Genomic DNA, 17,739 nt, shown 5'->3' on the forward strand with positions numbered 1-17,739 from the left:
TTGGCAAGGCATGAATGGAGATGTGTCAAGGGAACAAGGCATTTGAGAGTGGAGGATAGTGTCTAGTTTAACTGGTTCACCAACGGGTGTGATTAGAAAAGAAGGAAAATATAGAGGGTGATAATAAAACAAAGTACCAAGGCATAAAGGGTTTGGAGAAAACAGGGTTTGAGAATAAGGAAGACTGGCAAGGTTCAAGAAGGATGAGAATGATGAAAGGTTATCACAAGATAAGGAATGGCTGTTTTTGACCATGGAAATGTGTATGTGCTTAATAGCTTGAGGCTCCTGCTTTAACTCCCATTTCCATGACTTGACACTAGATGTCTTCCACTGCTACTTCTTTATACCCACATCTTAAAATCCCTGGTTTCTTTAAAGACTCCTCCTGAATGTCACCTTCTTCAAGAAACCTTCCTTTCTAAGGTCTATTCTGTATGTAGTTTATACAAGGACCTCATCATTGATATGTTGTCTTCTCCAAGAGACTTGGAATTATTGAAGGCAGGAACTCCAACCTAAAATTTAATTCTAAGGTTCTAATCCTTTTCATTAAAAATGCTCTTTCCCTCCTTCTCCAACTATCATGCATATTTGGAACCATCTCCATGTTGATCTCTACTGTATGACCCCAGTAGAATATAAGCTTGAGCCAAGGTGGGTAGTGCTTTCTGATTCATCTTCTAACAAAAGGGTTTGGCAGAGATTAGAATTAGAATTTTCCATAAAATGTGGCTTGTGAATTGAGAGAAAAAAAATAAAGAAGTGGAAGTGAGGAGGGGATGTGTTCCAAGCATTTGTCAAAGTCTATGCAGAAGCACATGGGAGAGAGATGAATGACTGAGTTTTGATTAATTTGGATTATGTAGATTGATGAATAGGATGAATCAGACCAATTAAATTTAGTTCAACTAAGTCAATACAGTGTCTGGCACATATTGTAAATGTAGTAGATATTTAATAAAACAGTACTTTCTGTAAATGAATTCAGGGGGAGAGATAAAAAGAAAAAAATTGGACAAAATCCCTTCCCTCAAGGGGTTTACATTCTACTTGGTGAAGTCATGGGATGAGGAGATCAAAATCTCCACAAATGGGTATAGTTTCAGGAAAACTGAGGAGGGTGAGAGTGCTATCTTCTGAGTAGATAAAGGAGAGCTTTCTGTAAGATTTGTGACTCCCATGGGTGAGAAAAGTGAAGGTGCCAAAGGGTAGACAGCAGGACAGAGAGAACCTGTTCAACTTATATATAGAAAATGAGCCCAAGGAGATTAAGAGGTTTACCCAAATTTATAGCTGTCACCCAAGCTTTATGTACCATAGAACTCTGTCTCCAGGGGATTGCTGAAATTGGCAGGGTCCAAAAAGAACTTCCACCAGATTCTGAATACCAATTAAATCATTTTCTGGCGTGGTCTGAATTGTTCCAGATGAAGGTTCTTGGCCACTCGTTGGTGGATTCCATGGAAGTGGGGGTGAGTGAGTTAGAGTTAGGGTTAGAGGGCAGGAGTTTCCTTACTTGACATATCTGTGTTTATTATAATCTCTGGGGAGCTCTTGTATTGGGGGATATCTGAGACCAGCCCACTCCTCCCAGAGGAGGAGGCTTTGGATGCTGGTGAAACTGAAGGAGGCGCATGAAATTAAAGCCAGATTTGCCATCTCCACACACTTTTCCCGTGCCCATCACCACCCCGTCCAAGCACTTCTAAGAAGTTTTCAATGTCAGCAGGAGAATTTGAAAGCCCACATGACCCCTGGCTGGAAGCCAGCAAGCTTGAACCTGCAGTGACACCATATGTCATGTTTACACTTCAACAGAGCTGCTATTGTCCTCCCATCTCGGCTGGGGGCTGCCCCTGGCTGCTAGGGCATGTTAGACGTGGTTTTTCCTTTTCATTTTTTTAAGTGAGCCTGTCAGCCAACACCCCTCATACCTATTAGTGTGGGAACTTACTATTCCAGAGAAATAAGGTTCCTGTTTCAAACTCAGAGCACTTAAAAATAATTTTTAAAAAAGCTTCTCTTTTGTGGTATATAGTGGAAAGAATATTTTTTTTTAAATCAATCAACATACATTTATTAACACCTACTATGTGCCAGATGTGGTACCATATTCTAGGAATACTAATACTAAGAATGAAATAATCAGGGAGATGACAACTCTCTCCATAAATATATTTAACACAAAAATAAAGTGAACAAATACAAACATATGTAAAGTGGTTAAATAGAAAGACACATGTAGTTGAGATCCCCCCCTCAATTCTGGGCCCTCTAGCAGCCTTGGCTTTAGAGGAGTGTTTGATTAGACCAATACAGCTGAAATCCCTGTTCCTGAATCCTATTCAGAAACCATATCATAGTCAAAAATAAAATTTCCAAGTATTGAATTATGACCGAATAGTTAAGTAAATATATGCAGGAAAATAAGACCCATTCTCAATTACATTCCTACTTACCCACCCACTCTACTCTGCAATGGTGTTATGTCATTTTTTTTTCTTTTGTTGTTCTTTTTTTGATATTTTATTTTCCTCGGTTAAATGTAAAACTTTTTTTTAAATTTGTTTTTAAAATTTTGAGTTCCAGATTCTCTCTTTTTTTCCCCTCCCCAATCTTACCACCACTGAGAAGGCACATGTGAAGTTATGCAAAACATTTCTATAAAACTCATGTTTTGAAAGCGAACAGATTTTCTGTCCCTCCCAAAAAACCCTCAAGAAAAATAAAGTAAAAAAAAAAAAAAAAAAGCATGTTTCCATCTGTATTCAGATCTAATCAGTTCTTTCTCTGGGTATGGATAGTAAATTTCATCATGAGTCCTTCAAAGAAGTCTTGGATTATTGTATCGCTGAGAATAGCCAAGTCTTTCACAGCTGATCATCTCAGAACACATTGCTATTACTTTGTACACTATACATTTCACTTTGCATGAGCTCATGGAGGACCTTCCAGGATTTTGTTTTGTTTTGTTTTTTTCTGAAGGCATCCTGTTCCATCATTTCTTAGAAAATAATAATGCTCCATCATAATCACATACCACAATTTATTCAGCCATTCCCCATTTGATGGGCCTCCTTTTTTTTTTGTAATTTCTTTTGGGATACATGCCTAGTAACGGCATTGTTTTGTCAAAGGGTATACATGATTTTATAATTCTTTGGGAATAAATGATGTATTTTGACCATTTATCAATTGGAAAAGGGCTCTTCATTTTTTTATATAAATTTGACTCAGTTCTCTATAAATTTGAAAAATTAGACCTCTATCAGAGAAACTTGCTTCAAAATTCTTTTCACAATTCCTAGCTATAGTCCCTATTCCCTATTTATTTTATTCTCTCTCTCCTTTCACTCTGTCTCCCCTCAAAAGTGTTTTGCTTCTGCTCATTGCCTCCCCCAATATTCTTTCTTCTATCACCTTCCTCCTATCTCATATCCCTTTCCCCTCCTACTTACCTATAGGATTGGATAGATTTCTATACCCACATTGTGTGTATATGGAATTTCCTTTTTGAGCCAATTCTGATGAGAATAAGATTCACTCCCTCCCCCTCTTCTCCTGCATTGTAAAAGCTTTTTCTTGCCTCTTTTATGGCAGTTAATTTATACCATTCCACCTCTCCCTCTCTCTTTCTCCCCATACATTCCTCTCTCACCCATAATTTTAATTTTTTTTTAGATATTATCCGTTTATATTCAATTCTGCTCTCTGTCAATATATACTCCTTCTAACTGCCATAATAATGAGAAAATTCTTATGAATATGCAATCCTCATGTAACATTAAAAAAAACCCAATATGTAAAAACATGATTTATATTATTTCAAGTACCAGTTAATTTCAGAGAAATATAAAAAAAAATTCCCTAAGTATGGACCACAACATAGCATTTACACTCTTTCTGTTATTGTTTGCTTGCATTTTTGTTTTTTCTTCTCAGGTTATTTTTACCTTCTTTCTAAATCTCATTTTTCTTGGGCAGCAAGATAACTGTATAAATATGTATACATATATTGTATTTAACATATATTTTAATATATTTAACATGTATGGGATTACCTGCCATCTAGGGGAGGGGGTAAAGGGAAGGAGGGGAAAAGTTGAAACAGAAGTTTTTTTTACAAGGATCAATGATGAAAAATTACCCATTCATATGTTTTGTATATAAAAAGCTATAATAGAAAAATAAATAAATAAAAAGTTAAAAAGAAAAAGAAAAAAAACATTTCCCTCTTGTTAAAAGAGGACATTGTTCAGTGAGTGTGAATTGACATATACATTGTCAAATATGGTGAATACATTGGTTAGTTTTGCCTATTTCTTTTTTGTTAGAAGAGAGAATTCTATTATGGAATATATGGAGGGGAAGATATTTGGAAATATGAAGACACAATAAAATATAGTACTATTTCCAATAATCTCTAACTCAGTGATGACCATAGTATTCCTTTATCTTTAAGAGAAGCAATGACATTTTGAATTAACATTCTATGTATGTAGTTGAATTAATATTCTATGAGGATTCATAGTCTGTTTTTCCCAAATTAAATGGAATAAAAATGAGTTAAAAAGAAAGGGAATGAGGTAGATTTTTTTTCTTTAAGGAACTGTTTTAACCTTATCTTTTTTAAAGGCTGAAGAGAATTACTCAGAAGAGACAGTGTTTAGTACCTCAATTGAATAATGAAACTTTATTATAGAACTAAGGGAGGGGAAAGCTACTTTCACACTTGTTAACTGCCAGCAATCAACTGAGAAGGAAAATGAGCTGAAAACACAACTGATTAAAGATGGTCAAGACATTTGTTGGAGCCATATTTTTTTTACAAACTAGAAGACATTTAAGCTGTATGTATATACACAACTGCAATACAAAGGTTGAAAAGTGCCAAACCTCTTCTATGCAGGTATAGAATTGCCATAGACTTCTTTTTGAGAATAAAGTGCTTTGCAAGCTGAAATCAAAGCAGAAATGGAAGCTATCATTATCATCATCAGTGTCCTTATGGTGGCCTCCAAAGGTTTCTGTGAATTCAACTATTTTGAAATTGATTTTTTTTTCAATTAAGATAGTTTGTCAATGGAGATATGTTAACAAATAAACTATCTCCCAATAATTGCAATATTATTCTGAATAACTCAAACTTCCAAAGCATTTTAATTTTTATACACTGTATTAACGTTTGCAAAAACCCTGAAGACACCCTAGGAAGTAGCTAAAGTATTTACCAGTCCCATTTTACATATAAGAATATCAAAAGCTCAGAGAGATTGTGACTTTGCCCAAGTGATTCACCATCACTTCCTGTACCATCATTCCCCTAGGTGGTAAAAAGAAAATATCATATATACATGTATATATATATACATATAAACAGTTAAATTAACATTTTTTATATTTCTCTGAAATTAACTGGATGGATGAATAGATGACTATATGAACAGACAGATAGACCTAGATAAATGGATAGATGGTGGATATATGGATGGATGGATCGGATGGATGGATGGATAAGTTGATGTAGATGAACAGATGGGTGGGTGAATGGATAAATGACTTATATGGATGGACAGATATGCATGGATAGATGGATATATTGATGAATGGATAGATAAATATAATGGGATCAGTAGATGGGTGGATGGTTGAATGGATAAATGGTTGTGGATGGATGGATGGATAAGAATTAGCAGGATATAGCAGAAAGATGCTGGATTTGGACCCAGGAGATTTGGATTCAAATTCCAGATCAGATTCTTACTTTTCCCCAGTTTGTGTGACTTCCTTTTTATAGAGAGATCAGGAGAGGGAATGGGGGAGGGAAAGATGGAGAGAAAGAAAGGGAAAGGGAAAGAGAATAAACTAATTAAGTATATTAAAAAAAAGAATGCTGGCTTTGGTATCAGAAACTCTGAGTTCAAACTGATTCTTCCATTTACCAACTTGTATGACCTTGGGCAAATCATATCAGCCCCCTAGGTCTCTATTTACTCAACTACACATTTTTGAATGTATCATTATAAATTATTTCTAGTTTGGATTAATGATTTCTGAGGTTCTTTCTATTTCTAGATTGATAACCCTATGCTCTCTGTCATAAGAATCAAGTAAAAACAATGGATGTGAAGAGATTTTAGAATTATCATCATTATATAAATGAAAATGAATATTAAATGGAGATGGTCTTGACTTATAGAGTATGTTTTAAGATACCTTTAGGAATACTAGCTCACATTTATGGAAGTATTGATTTGTAAAATACTTTAAATGCATTTTATTTTTTCGTTTGGACTATATAATTACTTTGAGAAGTAGATACTCAGTATTATTCTCAATATTTTTGCAGATGAAGAGACTGAGAAAAGTGAGATGACTTGTTCAAATTATAGAGTATGCTACTTATGTGATTAGAAAGATCAGAGATGATCACAGAATCATAGAACTTAAGGGGTGGAGGGAACTTATTGGAAATCTAGACAAACCTATACATAAAAAAGAATCCTTGGTTTAGATAACTGATAAGTGTTCACCAAACTTTGCTTGAAAACCTTCACTGAAGGGGAAGCTGCTTTCAGGAATCATACTCTTTCAAAAACCAAGCCCAATGATTTTGGGTGCTCTTTCTTTGCCCTGAAAAACAGAAAGTACATTAATTCCCTATATGAAATACTATTCCAACAAAAACTGGTGATTTGGCACAAGTTAGGATTTATGACTGGCTGCTTAATGGGGAGAAAAATAACTGGGAAGGTTAGTGCAGAGCTGATCTGAGCCTATGGCCCTAGTGTGGAGGAATGGAGTTTACTTTTCTCTCTGCCCAGGTGCATTAATTTCTTAAACAGGGCCCTAATGAGCTTGGCTTACTAAGAGGGAAAATAATTGATGGGCCAATTTAAAGTAGGCAGAACGTCACATTTTCCCAGCTCTGAAGGAAAAACAGAACACCTAAATAATCAAGGAGCATGGTTGACCATAAGTCATTCTCATTTGAGGTCATTTATCTGGACTTAGGCTGTGTCTATACTTATTAAGTGACTTCTAAGATGGAGGTAATTATCTGAAGAATTTAATCATCAAACAAATGAAGAGAGAGAGAGAGAGAGAGAGAGAGAGAGAGAGAGAGAGAGAGAGAGAGAGAGAGAAGGTATACTAGCAAATGGTTCCAAGTTGTAGTGAAAGACTCCAAAATGCCAGATGATGTTGAATTAATATATTTGCAAATTCTTGTACAAAAAGATCATCTCAGTTTATTTGAAGTAATTTACACAACTGTTTTCTCTACTTGAGAGTTATTCTACATTGTTTCTAAACTCTTAGTTGCTGGTGTTGTTTGACCTCCACGGTCTGGATGATTATCCTCTCTATTCCCTTTTGTCTCCCATTACAGAGTTCCAAGCTAAGTACAAGTAATGTAATGATAATAACTACAATATCAGCACTCATCATTACTTTTATTATTGATATTATTGCTTTTAACAAAAGACTGAGTCCTTCATCATAAGGCAGTTATAGAAAGATGAACACTCCCTTGACAAAAAGAAGAGTGATGGACATACTTAGAGTTCACAATAAAAAGATAAAAAAAATTAGAAATACTTCATAACAAGCTGACAACTTCACTGATCAATATTCCAAACTAACAAATGACATACACCACTGGGTTTGTCAAATGAACCTGAAAGTCATCTACTTTTGGATAAAGATATGAAAAAGATCCTGGATGAGAATGAACTCAAAGACCTTTAGGTTTAAATTCAGATTTCACTCTGCTGAGAGACAAATAAATGGCTGACCCATGTGGATTTGTTCATATGAAAAAAGGCATTGCAGCCAGAAATTACCAAGCAAGACGTGACCTGTTGACTAGAATGAGATGTCAGAAACTTGCTAACTTTCATGGACTGAAAGATGACACATCCCCAAAGTACAAAAACATTTCAAAATGTTCTAGAGAATTTGGATAATATATTCTCCTGGAGGTAGAACATTATAAAAAAAAACCTTGTCCAAAATTGTTTGTACGAGAGAACTTGTACAAACAAAATCATTGCAGCCAAGATTAGAGGGAAAGTAGAAAACTAGAGGAAGGAATGTTTTTTTTTAATAATAAATGTCTCTGATAAAGGCATAATTCCTTAAATATATAGAGAAATGAGTCAAATTTATGAGAATTGAATTCATTCCTGAATCGATAGACAAAAAACGTAAACAAGTAATATAAACAGCTAGCTTTCGGAAGAATAAATCAAAGCTATATATAATCATATTTTAAAAAGTATTATGTCACTATTAACTAGAGAAATGAACATTTTTACTACTCTGAGGTAGTATCTTACACCTAACAGATTGCTTAATATAGCAGAAAAGTAAAATGACAAATGGAGTATGTGGGGGAAAATTGGGACACTGATACACTATTGGTGGAATTGTGAGCTTGATGCAATCATTCTGGAAAGCATTTTGGAGCAATAATTAAGTGGAATATAAAATTGCATATCCTTTAACCTAACAATACTTCATTAGTAGGTCTGTATCCTAAAGAGATCAAAGATCAAGAGGAAAAGACCCATATGTACAAAAATATTTATAGCAGCTCTTTTTGCAGTGGCAAAGAATTGAAAGTTGAAGTCATTGGAAAATGACTGAATAAGTTGTAGTATATGATTGTGATGGAATACTAATGCTCTACAAGAAATTACAAGGAGCGTGGTTTTAGAAAAACCCAGGAAGATATATATGAACCGATGTAAATGAGCAGAGCCAGGAGAACTTTATGCACAGCAACATCAGTATTATACAAAATCAACTATGAATGACTTAGTTATTATGAACAATTCAGTGACTCAAGACAATTCCAAAGAACTTATGATGAAGAAGCTATTCACCTCTAGAAAAAGAACTTGATGAAGTCTGAATAAATTAAGGTATACTTAAAAAAAAAAACTTTCTTTTTCTTGTGTGTGTGTGTGTGTGTGTGTGTGTGTGTTTTGGTCTGTTTTCTTTTGCAACATGGCTAATGTGGAAATATGTTTTGTATGACAGCATATGTATTGGCAATTATTTTTCAGTCATTTCTAAGTCTACAAAACCCCATTTGAGGCTTTCTTGGCAAAAATACTGGAGTACTTTGGCATTTCAACTCATTTTACAAATGAGGAAACTGAGGCAAACAGGGAATAAGTGACTTGCTGAGGATTACACAGGAAATGTCTGAGGCCAGATTAGAATTTAGGAAGATGAGTCTTCTTGATTTTAATCTTAACCCTCTATCTATTGCCTCACTTATCTGATGAGAAAACTGAGGAAAACAAGGTTAAATAATTTATTTTTCTTGTATAATCTATATCAAATTGTTTTCCTTTTCAAGAGTAGAGAGTGAGAGAAGGGAAGAGAATTCTGAACTTAAAAATTTTAAAAATAAATATTTTTTAAATAACACATGCAAATTAAAAAAACAAATAAAAGGAGCAACAAAAACTTTAAAAAAAACTAAATAACATTTTTGAACATTGCTGAACTATTATAATCCACTAGATTTTACATAGAATTTAACAGTAGAATCCATTAGAATTTAACATAACAAATGAATGCCCCCATACCAAATGTTCTTAATCTCCAAACTACACAAGACAAAAAGCTGTTTTAATATATGGGTCTATTAAACAATCGAAATCATTTGACAACAGATTAAAGTAATATCTTGCCTCATGTCCTTTCTTTTACTGGATTTAGCTTGAAAGATGTTTTCTTTGAACTCATAAGAAAATAAGAAGATTCTAATATTTTTATCCAATTATTAAAACTAATTGTTTTATCTCTCTCACTAATAGAGCATAGAATGTTAAAGCAGAATAATGCTTTATACAACCATTTCTCCCAGAACCACATTGAAGAAGAGATGAACAAGCTAAAGAGAGGGATAAGAAATCAAGAATTCAGCAACTTTTCTGGGTTCTGAGCGGCATCATAGGCAAAACTGTTGCCCATAATGCTCTGAACATTGTGCTAATTTATAGAATTTAAGAACAAAAATTTAAATACTTCTTATCATCCCACATGTTGCATCTCCAACTGGATAGAAGAAAGGATTCCCCTCCCTCCCCCAAAAAATCAGAATTAGGTATGAACCACCTGATTCTATTGTATTATCTGCTACTGAATTTTTCCTGAAGACTTTTGTTTTTAGTAAACCTATAGGAGATGAATTTATTTTCAAAAACTTTTATTAATTTTATGTAGTTATATATTAATATATGATTTGTATAACACTATGCATATAATAGTTTATAAAATATATACTTAATGTGTTTTATTTTATTATTATATAATAATATAGAATTTATATAATATTATGCATATAATGGAATACATATATATGCATATAAGATGCAAATTAATATAATAAATACCACACCTATATAATCTCCTAGCTGTTTTCCCCCATAGCAATAGTTTATAGTACATTAAACATAAAACTACAAGTAATGAATGGCAACGTATCCTAGCGATACTTCCATCTGACCTTGATAAAACAACCTGAAAACAATAATAGCATGTGTTTCTGTGTGTGTGTATTAAAAACTCAGAAACAATTCACACTTAAACCACACTTTAAGCTTTGAAATGTACTTACCTCAAGCTCCCTTGGAGACCAAGTCATGAATATTCTCTGAGCCTCAGGAACCTATTCCATAAAATGAGGCCGTGGTGCTTTGGTGACCCCTAAGGCCTCTCCTGACTAACTTTTCATAGAACTTTTCAGCCTTCAGAGATTCTTAACTAATCCCCACAATGACCCTGGATGGAAGACACAGCAGGTTTAATGAGTCCCTTTTTATAGACTAGGAAACTGAAACTCAGTGGAATGGAAGTCTCATAGCTAATGAATAGCACAAGAAAATGTAGGACCAACCCTCCCAAACCTGAGACCCATTCCCTTCCTCACCTGAAGCTATAATCAGGCTGGGGCCACCAGAGCTTTTACCCAGGCAGAAAATGTCAAGAGTCTCAATAGATCCTTCTTTTTCCAGGGCTCACATTTTCCCTGAATTATCATGTTTCTAGGGGTGGTAGCAGGGAACCTCAGTCTAATCCATGTTTCTTTTCCCTTTCTCAGTTTGAAAACATTGAGGTAAGCTGGGGTAGGTGGCACTCATTTCCCTTGACTGTTGTATTTAAGGTCAGTCTACATACTCACTCCCCCAGCCCACCCTACCACAATGAACTCTGATTCCATTGGTTTGGGCTGCTTTCTCCCTCAATTCCTGTCTCTACTATTACAGTATTTTTCCACAATCTAAATGATCCAAGAACATCCCCTTGTTCTGCTCAAATATGATAAAAAAAAAAAAAAAAAACAGATTCTGGTGACCCTCGGGATCATTTAACATTGGTCTTTCTCCACATTTATTTCTTTTAGAAATCACCCATTCCTCCTCCCTAGCATGCATTTCTCCCATCTCTTGTTAATTCAAATTGTAGACAGTCTCAAACCTGTGCCCAGGTTTGGCTTTTGTTGAGACAATAGTCAGTGTGCACTAGACTTAAAGCCCAGACAACTTGGATTCAAATTCTGCCTTGGCATGGGATAATGGGAAAAGACATTGCATTAGAAGTCAGATGGATTCAAATGCCAGCTGAAATTCTGGCTTAGTTATATGGCCGAAGACAAATTAAGTCACCCTTCTGGGTCTCAGTTTCTTGATCTGTCAAATGATTTGATTTGATCATCTCAAAAGCTTTTTCCAGGGGTAAATCTATAATCCTGGTAACCTAGCTGTGCAAATATAGGCCTGTCACTTAGCCTCATTAAAACTCAGTTGCCCTATATATAAAATGGGAACAATAATCTCAAAGAGTTGTTATGTGTTTCAAAATGAGATAATGTATTTAAAGTACTTTGGAAACCTTTCAGCATTATATATATGTCAGTTCATCAAAGTCATCATCAAATTATTTAAATGTGAATTTGGACATAAGGTACAACTGATAAAAGTAGTAATAATACTCTCTCATTCCTGATGGTCCTTGCTGTGAAAACCTTCCTGAACTTCTAATACCTCCAAATGTTGTTCTCAGGGATGTGTTCTAAGTGAGATTTTCTTTGTTGGTACTTTAAGAAAATTATTGTGATCTTTTGCTTTAGCATAATTCTTATTTCCCAATATGTCCTTCCCTACTTTATGTCCCTAAATTCTTATAGCATAGATAGATGGATGGATGGATGGATAGTGAGAGAGAGAGAGAGAGACAGAGAGAGAGAGACACACACACAGAGAGAAACAGAGATAGAGAAATAGATAGTTAATAGATAGTAGGTAGGTAGCTTGTAATTATATTATGATTTAAGATTTTCAGAGAATTTAAAAATATCTTGTTTGATGCTCACAACTCTGAGACATTGATGTTGCTATTACACCTATTTAACAAATAAGAAAATGCAGGTGCAAACAAAGGTTAAGTGACATGCTCAGAGAAGCAGGAGTTAAGAACAAAGTTTTCCTGACTCCCTGTCCGCTATGGTGCAATCTAGCAAAACTAAATAATTTTACACTTTAGCAATTGGTTTGGGAAAGAGGAATGGAAAAAAGGGGAGAGAGGCAAAAAGGCAGTGAGAAGTAGAAACAGAAAGACAGAGTAATAACAAATACAGAAATGGAGAGACAGAGACAGATAGAGACAGAGACTTGAGAGGGAAGAAGGGAAGGAGGAAAGGGAAAGAGAGAAGAGAGAGAGAAAGAGATTAGGAGAGAGGATTAGGAGGGAGGGGAGAGATGCATACAGAGAAAGCAAAAAATGAGAAAGAAAAAGAATGAGAATAATAGTAATAATAAATAACATTTATATAATACCTACTATGTGTTACACACACATTTGCATTTTACAAAAATCCTAGAAGGGAGATGCTATTATTATTCCTATGTTTAGAGTTGAAGAAACTGAGGCAGAGGTTAGGTGACTTGCCAACTATTCCATAGCTAATAAGTATATGAAACTAAATTAGAAATCAGGTCTCCCTGACTCCTCTAGATCCAATGTTGTCCACTAAACCACTGGAAAGAAAGTGTTCATTTAAAAAGAGTGAGTGAATTTAAAGAGTATAAAACATTTATCATATGCCAAGCATTGTACTAGAGATTAATACAAATGCAAAGACAGCTACAACCCTTAAGAATCTTATATTCTAATAAAGGGAAATAATATTTAAAGGAGAGGGCTGGCCAGAAAGAGGTCCTTTGGTCCAGAAAGTTGCAGAGATGGTGAATGGAACCTTAAGGGAATAGATTGACATGGTCCATCCAGGAACAATGGCAAAATTATTTTGCACATAATTCTTTGTTCCAAGACTAAATGGGAGAGCTGGAGAGACATCAAGGAAAAGCTACTGAAACATGTCAAACTGCTGGGAAATGCTGTAAAGAAAAAGACTTATCAAAAATGCATAGTTGAAATACAAGAATGACTGGTTCAGTCCTGGAAAAGGATTTGGATTCAACAATCAGGAGAAACCTCAGGGAAGAATCTTGTCCAGGACATGGTTACTAGTATGGGTACTCCAGTAGTTGGTGACACAGTTGTAAAGGAGGTGGCCAGAAAGCAGGGAGTGGGAAATAAGCATAAAGAGTGAAAGAGGAATATAAAGAAAGAAAGAAGGAGAGAGAAAAGCATTATAGAAAAAGTTTCACAAGACATAGGAACAGAAGAATTGAGAGGGAGGGAGGGAGGGAGAGAGAGAGAGAGAGAGAGAGAGAGAGAGAATTTAAGAAGTAAAGACTGAGAGGACTATGAAGACAAAGAGACATAAATAAAGCCAAAAAGAGGAAAAGAAGGAAAGAGAAAGTATTAGAGTGACTTAATTTTTTTTATTCAGGATAAAAAAGCTAAAAAATTAAAAAAAATAAAACTAAATGTATAAAAGTACAACTTTTGGATACTTCTTTTATTGGTTATACAATCCAAGTCTCCAGGAGAGAGACTACACGTTCTTAGATCCAACTGATGATCATAGAAAGTTTTTAAAGCAATCTTTTAAAAAAATACCATATATTGGGTTTATTCCATGATGGGAGGCATTCCTGGTGGGGATTTTAGAAACTTTTAAAGGTTTACTAGACCATCATAAAGAAATAACAAAGCAAAAAAATCCTTTGCAAGCACATGGTGTTAGAAGGTTTTTAAAAAGCCTTTGGGGCTTATTTTTAGAGCAAGAATTAACCTTGTAAAGCTTCTAAAAGGACCACAGTGGACCCAATCACTCCAGCCACTTTAGATGAGAGATTTGGAACAGCTGTTCCAGACACTCACAAATCAGCTTTTCCCATTTTATATTTGTCCAAACATTGGGGTATTAACCCAACCAACCACATTTTTACAAGGGTGGTTTATTACTGCCATAACTGTCTGCAATTATACCTGGGAAAAATGGACTGCCTCAAGGGGATTAGTCAGTATCTTACTGGAGTAGATAACTCAGCAGAACCTGAAGGATCATTTGCTTAGGATATCACAAAGGGGATTCCAGATTCCTGTTGAGATAAAGGTTGGACTAGATGATGTTTGAGTTTGTTTTCAACTTTGAATTTCTGCCAGTAAATGAGTAGCATCTGAAAGCAAGGGCAGGCCCTTGCAGGGTCTAGACACTCACGCCAAGAGCATGCTGAACAGTCATTCTACAAATGATGGACAGCATCAAAATTTCATGGAGGTATAACCTGAATCCACATGACATGATTAAAGTGTGACCCAGGGTCAGATGAATGAGGAAACATTGTCAAGAAGCACAACTGAACCATCCCTTCCTCTGCCCTCCATGTGATCTGTGCCCAGAGGTCCATTCTTTTTCTGATTATACCCCCATTCAGCCTTGATGGAAGATTTATAGTCCTATTTGATTAAATGACAGTGATAATTGACAACAACCCCTCGTCCTCAAACTAGATTTGGATTTAAATGCAATTGAAAATTGGGTTATCTGAGTAGTTAAAGGTCTGGACCTAGAGCCGAGAATAAAACACTTAATTTCCAATTTTGACTCAATTTCTAGCTACATGATCTTAGATAAGTCATGTAGCCTCTCTCAGATTGAATTTCCTTACTGTAAAATGAGAATAACAAGAGATCTTACTTCATAGGATTGTGATGAGGATAAAATGAACTAAAATGTGACATAAATATTTATTATTAGTATTAGATATGATTAACAGGTCTGAATTTGAACCCAGTCTCTGATAGTTTTTTCCACCCTGGAAAGGCTTGGATATAGTCCCAGAAATAAATTGTTGTTTTCCATGGAAAAGACGAGCAAACAAAACTGAGGTTCATCTCCCAGAAGTTCGCTGTGAAGTGATGGATTCTTCAGCCGAGGCTTATGGGTTTACTGGTGAAGAGAGGAGGAAGGAAATGGCTTTTGTTGCTTGAGAGCCCTGCTCATGTAGGATTTTTATGCATGTAATGCATGAATGCTTTTTTTTTTCATTTTACAAGGCAAAGTGGCTGATTTTTTCCTGTTGGAGTAAAGGAGAATCTGTGCACCAACCGGCCAAGGACCCTTGCAGGGGATAGCATTGGGTAGAAGGGAAAGGGGAAGGGCTGGATGGTCAAGATAATTCTCTGTTACCCTTTATTCTCCACAGTGCTGGCAGTGGACAATTTTCTAGTGAAAGTGCCTGGGGGATTTCTGTTAGATGTTGCCTAGGCTGATTTGATAAGACTTAAATTTAGAGCTACAGATATTTATTAAATGCCTACTGGCTGCAGAGCATTTTTCACTTAAGGCTGAGGACTTTGAGGAGACAGGAACACAGTCTTCAAAGGAATTTTCCATCATTCTAGAGGAGGAGGTGTACAAAATACACAGAGAGAGAAAGAGAGAGAGAGAGAGAGAGATTATCTAATTATATCAGAAACTTAATGAGTATTAAGTTTAATATTAAGCTAAACTCAAAGACAGAAATAACTGGGCTCAAGATGATAATAGAATGTGTTATCCACCCATTCCACTGTGTTCTTTGGAACGTCTATTCCATAGGCAACAAGCTTGACTACATCTTAAATCTTTATTTTTCCCACTCCTTTCTGAATCTCACTGACACCTGGTTCCCTCCTGATAGCAAAATTTCCCTGGCTGTCCTTTTCAGCAATGGTTTTATCCTTATTTATCTCTCCCCCCTCAAACCACAGGTCAAAGGAGTGAAGGAAGTTGAACTGTTCCTCACTTTCCATTTTTACTTCCAGGTTTTCTCTCTCCTGCCATTACTCAGTGATCTCTTCTCTTTTAAGGGTCATTCAATCCATTTTTATCACTCAAAGTGATTGTCTCTTGATGTTTAGGATGATCCTCTTCTCTCTGTGAGCCTAGTGCCTGATCATAGTCTTTCTCTCTTTCCAATCCCAGTTTCATATTAGGGAACTTCAATATATTTTTGATACTTCCTCAAACACAGTAACCTCCAGTTCCTCAGTTTACTCATTTTGGGAAGGGGCTTGCTTACTCCTCTATCTCACCTCAGCTACACCCAGAATGGTCATAACATTGATCATGTCATCACCCACAAATTCACAGCTCTATGTTCAAGAACTCTGAAATTCCCTTATCTGATCACAATCTGTAGTTATTCCACTTCTCCCTCTGCCTTGTAACCTCAAACCAGGTTCTTTATTCTCACTATGACCTCTCCTCTCTTGACCTTTTCATTCTCCCTCAGGCCATCATCCTGATGGTATATGCATCTGGCCAAAATATGTAGGACCGGATATATACTCTCTTCTCTTCCCTATCTTCACCCATTAGTGAACCAATTCAATTCTTTACTGTGCTCTTTTTGTCCCTTTATCATATCTTTGATCTTTCCCTGCCAAAACTTAGTCCTAGATGACTCCCTATCATCTACTACTTTCATTCCTATTTAAATGCTGCTGAATGAAACTGGAGAAAATCCTAAACTCTAATCCACTACAAGATTATTTTACATGAGCTCAACTGGGGCCCTCACTGATGCTAAGCAATCTTTTTACATTTAATTGGATCCCTTTCACACTAACCACAGGAGTTTTCCAAATCTTTTCATCACTCTTCAAATCTCCCTGCCCCCAACTCTCTCAGCTGAGAACCTTGCCTTATATTTTAATGGAAAAAAAAAGCTGTTTTACAAGAGCACCTTCTTACCTCCTCTTCCTCAACTCACATCTCCCAGATGCCATCTCTCACTGTTTCCTGCCTCACTCCTGTATCTCTTGTGATACAGGCTCTACTCCTTGCCAAAACTAATTCCTCTACTTGCACAAATCTCATCTCCTTTCTCCAATAGGTTCTCTCCTTCATCATCCTCATTCTCTCAAATATCTTCAATCTTTCCCTTCCCACTGGTCCCTTCCCCGTGGTCTACAAATTCATCTATGTCTCTCATCCTCAAAAACTATCTTTACTTAATCTATCCACCATGATGAGCATCATCCCATTTCTCTACTCTCTTTTGTCGATATGGTTGGTTGGTCAGTTTGTGGTTGACTTTCACTCTTTAAGAGGACCAAAATAACTTTATTAGAGTCAAGTCACAATGTGTCCAACTATGTAGATAAACTCTTTGAGAAAAACATCTAAGTTAAGTGGTTCTGCTTCTTCCTCATTTGCATATTAACTCTTTACATTCTAGCTTCTCACTTCACTATTCAACTGAAACTACCAAAATTTCTAAAGCTGTCTTCCTCCATAGTATTTATATCCATCTTAAATGT

The sequence above is a fragment of the Sarcophilus harrisii genome, chromosome 4, assembly GCF_902635505.1.
Source record: "Sarcophilus harrisii chromosome 4, mSarHar1.11, whole genome shotgun sequence".
Classification (NCBI taxonomy): Eukaryota; Metazoa; Chordata; class Mammalia; order Dasyuromorphia; family Dasyuridae; genus Sarcophilus; species Sarcophilus harrisii.